The following is a 7,718-nucleotide window of genomic DNA, read 5'->3' on the forward strand; positions in this document are numbered from 1 at the left end:
TCATGTTGCGTGGATCGTATAAACATTCATTATACGGTGGAAACACATTATTAAGGGTGTTCAATAAATTTCATTTTGGCCAGTTAGGTGTCTGACATCTGCAGAAAGCAATCAAGTGTGAGTATCTAAACCACAGAGTTAAACAAATCAATGCCACTGATGCATGAAAATCTGGTAAGGTTGGCCTATTTTGCCCTTATTAGCATCAGTTTGATATAAAACTACTGAGAAGCCTGCATTGCATAGTTCTGTTACATTTTACTGTTACACTTATGATCTTCATTCACTGTTGTAATTTATTTTTTTAAATAAAACATGACAAATATTTTCTTTCGGTACCTTCACCGTGACCGGGGGGAGGGAAAAGAGAGAAAGAACATGGTGGTGTGGTACAATAATGATAGTTCATCTTCTAATGTAGTGTTTGTTTGCTTCCGTCTTCAATTTGCATGATGTCTATTCACATTGTTTTGCTCATTTACAATAGTGCCTGTCCACATGAGTGTACTTTATCAGCTTTCTATTGTACATGCATCCCCACACATATTATTCAAAGCTTATGTACAATTCAAAAAATCTGAAATTTTTTATTGGAGTGGGTGATTGCACATTACTTTGTAAATATGTTATGACAATAACCAACTTCACCTTTCAGTCACTTCTGTCGATTCCAGGGGAGTGGCTTTTTTTTTTGTCAGCCGTGTAACTGACATGCACAGAAACCCATCAACGCTTTTTGAGTATCCAAACCAGACAGCATTCTACTTGCACATGAAAATTTACACCCGCAATGGAACACACATATTACCTAATTCCAAAAGTATTAGGTGCAGGTTGGCCAAGGCTTGGCGACCAGAATACAAGTTAGACACAGCTAAAACTCCATAGCTTGCCATTGAAAATGGTTCCTACCATTTATCCAGCTCAGACCACCCTACCTATTAATGCTTTGGTTAACAAGAACTGAATGGGATGAATCCCAACCCCTAAGGATTGGTTTGCCTTCCGTCTGCCCCCCCCCCCCCCCCCCCCCCCCACAATGAGCAAGGCTGGCTGTGCTGTCATCAGGCTCAGGAACCAGACTACCAGGACCACAAGAAGATTGCCTCAATTCTGACATTCCAATGCCAAATATGCCACCTTGGACCTAGTTCAGCTCCAAGTTGAATCTGCTTACCACCCCCACTCCGTCACCCAAACCTAAGTATAAGCTGCTTCTCTGTCATCAAATCAACAAACGTTTCTACAACTTCACATCAAAATTGGAGCTACCTTGTTTACCTCTCACCAGCACCTATACTTCCATTCCTTGGCTGCTCATTCAGGCTGAACCTGAGTGTTCCAGAGCTGAATTTCAAATCCCACATCAACTCTTATCATCAAACTAGCTTTCTTCCACCTTGAGCAATATGCCCTTCCCTCATGCCCACTGAAGCAGCACTGGGACACTACTGACACAATGCCTTCTGCAAGGATGAAAAGTGGATTCCTATAGTTCAGTGGTTAGGGCACTCACCTCGCAAGCAAAAGACCTGGGTTTGATTCCCGCAGGGCGAAATCTTGGCCAAGTTTCCTTACTCCACATGCCTGATAATAATCCCTCAAGAAAAAAAAACAATAATAATTTGGTCACTCAATCCATGACTGTTTGTGGGACAGTGCTGTGCGCAACTGGCTGCCGCTTTTCGCCAATTGCCAATTGCTGTATGCACAAATGTAGTCAATTCACTTTACCCTGGACCCATCTCTACTCCCAAACTACCGCCCCATCTCCAACCTCCCCTTCCTCTCCAAGGTCCTGGAATGAGTTGTTGCTTCCCAGCTCGCTTCTTCCTCTCCCGTCACTCCATTCACGAACCCCTCCGGTTTTCCGTGTCGCCCAAAGCACAAAAACAGCCCTGGTCAAGGTGACAAATGACATTATGTCCATCTGCCTCCTCATCCTCTCTGCTGCCTCTGACATCTCACCTACAAGGCCATTCATGGTCTTGCTCCCTCCTACCTCTCCGACCTACTATCCCCCACTTACCTGCCCGTACCCTCCGATCCTCTGGCTCCGGTCTCCACAACCCCCGCCCTGACCGCCCTACCATCGGTGGCCGGGCCTTCAGCCTCTCAGCTTTTAGGCTCTGGCACTCCATCCCCCAGTGCCTTCGCCGTTTCCTCCCTTTCCTCCTTCAAGGCCGGTCTCAAGACCTTTCTCTTTGACTGTGCCTTCAGCTTCCCTCTCGACTCTCTACCCCCTCCTCGCTCTCTCCCTTCCCTCTCCTCACCCTGACCATTTCCCCCCTGCTCGGGTCCCGACCCAACTGTCCAGCGCCTTGGGACGTCCTCCCAACGTGAAAGGCGCTCTATAAATGAAATCTTGTTGTTGTTGTTGACCACTCTACCATCATCCACCTCTCCCCTCACCTCAAACTTCATGGCTCTGTCCTTGAATGGTTCAGATTGTACCTCATATCGCTTCCACTTCATCTCCACAAATGGTTTCTGCTCTAGCCCCCGCAGTGTCGTGTGTGGCATTCCTCAGGGCTCCATCCTTGGTCCCCTCCTCTTCAATATTTATATGCTCCCTCTTGGTGACATCATCCGCAGACATGGGGTCAACTTCCGCATGTATGCGGATGACACCCAACTCTACCTCTCTGCCTCACCCTTGACTCCAGGGCCACTGCTGTCCTGACAGAATGTCTGTCAGACATCAAGTCCTGGATGAGAGCTAATTTTCTTCAATTGAATGTCAACAAGACCGAGGCTTTCCTAATTGGTCCCGTCAACGCCTCCACACCTCAGGCGCTGACAGCATCACCACCCGTGGTTGCACACTCCACCTTGCTAAGCCAGTCCAGAACCTTGGGGTCTTGTTTGATCCTCAACTATCCTTTCTAACCCACATCTGTGCCATGACCTGCTCTGCCTTCCCCCACCTCTGCAATGTCGCCCGGCTCCGCCACTGTCTTACACCGCAGGCTGCCAAAACCCTCATACACCTTCATTACATTGAGGCTTGACTACGCAAATTCATTGCTTATTGACCTCTCCACTCCTCCCTCCATGGGCTGCTGATCATCCAGAACTCTGCAGCCCACATCCTCTCCCGCACCAGGCTCCGTGATCCTATCACCCTTATCCTCACCCGACTCTACTGGCTTCCCATCACACAGAGGATACAGTTCAAGATCCTGGTCCTCACCTTAAAAGCCCTTCATGGTCTTGCTTCCTTTACCTCTGCGACCTCCTAACCCCTTACCATCCTACTCACTCCCTCCGCTCACCTGCTTCATGTCCCCCGCCTTGCTCGCCCCACTATTGGCAGGCGGGCCTTCTGCCACTCTACCACCACCCTCTGGAACTCCATCCTGCAGTCCCTCCACATTGCCCCCTCCCTTGCCTCCTTCAAGACCCATCTCAAGACCCTCCTCTTTGACCCTACTTTCGATCACCCTGCTTCACCCCCTGCCCTCCACCCTCCCCAATCCCCAGCTCGGGTCCGAAACTTTGTCTGTCCAGCGCCTTGGGACATCCTCCCGACATGAAAGGCGCTATACAAATGTAATTTTGTTGTTGTATATTCAGTATATTCTGTGATGCGATTTGAGATGTCTCAAAGACGTGAAAAATGCTGTATCAAATGCAAGGCTTATTATTATTATTATGCACAAGAAGCCAGCATTACATAGACTTGTTTAAACGGGATCCAACTATCTTTTCAATCACCACTCTGGTCGGAATTTTAAAATTTCATTTCCAGTATTTGTGAAAGTTAAAAACTGAGTATTACCCTCAAATATGTATAGCCTTCAGCAATACAAGATCAATGACATATCACCACATACTGCATCTCAATCACTTTGGCATTTCCTCACCATTTACATTCAGTAGATGGAGCCAAGCGATCAAAGGTTGGTATCTACCATCAGCTAGTAATATTTTGGAAATTAAATCAATTTGCAAGAATAAAGAATATATAAGGATAAACTGGTAAGATCCCAAATAAATAAATTTCTGTAAAATGTACTTAGATTTTCATTTGTATGTGTGGTTGCTTGGGTTAGTAATAGTCCTAGACATATTTTTGCAATCCGTTTCTTATCAGGGATTAGGAGATACGTTTAATGCACTTTGCCTCGTGACAAACAGAAAATAGGCCAGCATCAAAATAAAAAGTCAGTAAATGAAGCTTGTTCTTTATTTCTGCATCGTCTGTTTCTTTGAGTTGAAGTATTCTTCAATTACATCTTTGGCGGGAATTTCGTTGCCATATTCCTAGAAAAGAGAAAAAATATTTTTGAGAATTGTACATCACAACATTTTAAAACTAGACAATTTCTCCTATTGAAACCCAGGCTATGGTAGTTATACCAGTTTTGAACATGTCAGAATTTCCTTAGTTTTTTTTCTAATGGAGTCATTTTAAAGGACCTTATGGACTATACGAAGAATCCCTAAGGCTCGCACATCTGACTTTCTTTTCTGCCAATTTTATTCAATACTGATACAGAACACTGTCAGATCAGCAGCTATAAGACACAGACAAATGACACAAGATTTCAAATTTGGTTCAGAATATCATTAAAGTAACGCTATCTAATTCAACATATCAATGATGATCCCCTGGAATGAGTGCCAGAGTACATTTGCAGCCGCCCAGTACCTCTCCAAGTAACAGTTCTTTAAATATGAGCCTGGACAATGAGGCTTTGCAGGCTATTTGACTGTTGACAGAATCACAGATGAAGCTCATTGCCACCTGCACCCCATGTCGTTGAATTGTCATGGGTCTATATCTCCCCCTCCCCCCCAACAAATATAGAGATTTGTTAAATACCACTCTGGTCGAGAGTAACAAATTGAATACAGGACAAGATCAAACCCAACCAGTCTGTATGCCAATTATGTCTTGGAGTATATTTACTCATTAAGCCATTGGTTTGTTTATAAAAATTCTGTATACTTCTTAATCATAAACAATACAATCAACTCTATAGGAGGTTTAGGCCTTAAAGAGGGTGCAGATAAGATTTACCTGAATGGTACCAGGGATGAGGGACTTTAGTTATGCGGCGAGGCTAGAGAAGTTGGGATTGTTCTCCTTAGAGCAGAGCAGGTTAAGGGAAGATTTAATAGAGGTGTTCAAAATTATCAGGGGTTTTGATAACAGTAGATAGGGAGAAACTGTGGGTCAGTAACCAGACATGGATTCAAGATAATTAGCAATCGAACCAGAGGAGAGATGAGGAGAAATTCTTTTACCTCGACATTCTGCTCACTCCCTTCGCTCAGCGGGCTCCAGACTGCTTCACTATTGGCAGACAGGCCTCCTGCCACTTTGACCCCACCCTCTGAAACTCCATCCCGCAGTCCCTCCGCCTCATCCCCTCCCTTGCTTCCTTCAAGACCCATTTTAAGACCCTCCTCTTCGACCGTGCTTTTGATCTCTCTGCTTCCCCCCTTGCCCTCCACACTCCCCGACCCCCAGCTTGGGTCCGTAACTCTGTCTGTCCAGCGCCTATTTCCCGATGTGAAAGGTGCTATACAGATGTAATTTTGTTATTGTTACACAGTGAGTTGTTATGCTCTGAAATGCACTGCAAGAAAGGGTGGTGGAAACAAATTCAATAACAACTTTCAAAAGGGAATTGGATAGGTATTTGAAGAGAAAACATTTGCAAGGATACAGGGAAAGAGCGGGAGAGTGGGACTGATTGGGTAGCTCTTCCAAAGAGCCGCTACAGACACGTAGGGCCGAACGGCCTCCTTCTGTGCTGCAATATTCTATGATTCTCTAACACACCTTTACAACTGCAGTCGACAACTTTGTGAGGTTTTTCTTCTTTGACATGACACGCAGGTGGGCATTCTGTTTGAAAAAGCACATCTTTGAGTTAGCGGATCAGCAGGTTTCAGGTTGATTTGTTACTTACATAAACATACCTTCAATGAAATCAATGTAATTTCAGGATATTTTTCTGACTACAAAGTTTAAGAAGCTGTTTCACTGATCAAACTGTACTCCCATATTTAAATTCAGTTGACACCAGTTAATTACTAATTCTCAAACAAATCTCAACATCAAATCATGCCATTAAAATATTTCAGCAGATTTATTAAATCAAAGGCAACATTTTTATCAGTCCCAGGAGTCTAGTTCGTGAACCAGGTGGGTCCGCAGTACACCAGCGCTGCTGCTGATGACAGCACAGCCACCCTGGCTCAACGGCAGGACTTGCTTGAGGTACTCACTTGTCCAATGCCATGGCGGCTTCACGGATGCCCCGAGCTTAGCCAATGTGGATGCATGACGTTTTCAGCACTTCTTGAAGTGCGGTATTAACATCCATTGCACCTCCAGCAATTATGCTACAAAAAGGACGACATGCCATTATATAAAAAAGAGTAGACAGCTTCCTCTCGTAATTATATATTCTACAATTATTTTACTTCTCATTAACCTGCAGTCTTCACCACACTTTGATGAGAATGTTGAGGGTTCAAGTCACAAGGTTGTCAGAATAAAATGATTCACTCATCAGAAGATTGAAGGGGTATCTGACAAATTAATTCATCATTTCAACAACGTAGCTTATTTATATAAGCTACATAAGTGTGGGGGTACTTTGTGTGCAGTCACAAATGGCATGTTTTGCAGGGTCTGGTGTGTGCAGGCCGGCAGTGGGGGGGAGACACCCCGAGGAGTCTTCCTGCCTGCATTACAGACACTGTGTGTCGGGGGGGGGGGGGGGAGTGTGGGCCCGGGCACAGGGTGAGCTTTCACTCGCTCCTGTGGTGGACGCCCTCAGGGAGCGGGGAGCCCGGGGCTGGTGAGTGCTGGGAGAGGGGGAGGGGGGGAACTCCTCTCCCTGTCACTGACTCACTGACCCGCCGCTGATGTCACCTCTTCAATGGCCGGGCCCGGCGGCAGGACCCCTTCATCCCCCACCCCTCCTCACATCAGAATGCCCGATCACACGCCATTATACATTATACAAATCCGGGGGCACGTGTATATAATATAATACAATACTATTATTATTATATATTATTAAGTTATAATACTATACAAAATGACATTTGTTTAACGCTTTCACATTGGGAGGACGTCCCGAGGCGCTGGACAGTCAGGAAGCAGGGATCATATACAACAATAATACTTGCATTTGATATAAAACCTTATCATGTGGTTGGGACGTCTCAAAGCGCTTCTAAAGATATACTGTAAAGTTGGATTGATTGTGTATTTTGTGGATGAAATAATGTATATATAAAAAACGAACTCACCATAATTCCTGATGCTGGCAATTACTGGCGAAGAATGTTGGGAAATCCAAATCCATCTTGGGGGCAAACCCTCTTCTGTCCTGCTCCTTGGGACATCCTCCCGTTGTGAAAGGCACCATATAATTGCAATTTGTGCTACTGTTGTTACTGTAAGGCATTGTTTTTCATGTGATTTTATTTGGTCAGCCAGCTGGTCCGGCACATCTGGAAACCCATCACTTTGCAACATTATAACTTCGAAGGCACAATATCAAATCCAAGGATTATTATTTTTGCTACTTAGAATCCGGAATAGGGATTCAAATGATAGAAGAACAATACTATTTCATAATGATAGTAATACTATAATACAATTCCACCACCACCCCCCACCCCCCAAAAAAAAATATACAGTCAATTCATTTTAGAGTATGTTACTTAGAATCCGGAATAGGGATTCA

At 44.7% G+C, this 7,718-nt stretch overlaps 1 long non-coding RNA gene and 1 other non-coding gene across 2 annotated transcripts; both read right to left on the reverse strand.

Moving 5' to 3' along the window:
• Positions 1–4,089: 4,089 nt before the first annotated feature.
• Positions 4,090–7,497, reverse strand: LOC103185152. Its single transcript, XR_488613.1, has 4 exons — positions 7,279–7,497; positions 6,244–6,360; positions 5,795–5,860; positions 4,090–4,266 (listed from the first exon to the last, which is right to left on the reverse strand). It is a non-coding gene; the product is annotated as an uncharacterized LOC103185152 (long non-coding RNA).
• Positions 6,504–6,575, reverse strand: LOC121848607. Its single transcript, XR_006084984.1, has one exon. It is a non-coding gene; the product is annotated as a small nucleolar RNA SNORD101 (small nucleolar RNA).
• Positions 7,498–7,718: the final 221 nt, after the last annotated feature.

This window comes from Callorhinchus milii, unplaced genomic scaffold (genome assembly GCF_018977255.1).
Source record: "Callorhinchus milii isolate IMCB2004 unplaced genomic scaffold, IMCB_Cmil_1.0 Scaffold3, whole genome shotgun sequence".
Classification (NCBI taxonomy): domain Eukaryota; kingdom Metazoa; phylum Chordata; class Chondrichthyes; order Chimaeriformes; family Callorhinchidae; genus Callorhinchus; species Callorhinchus milii.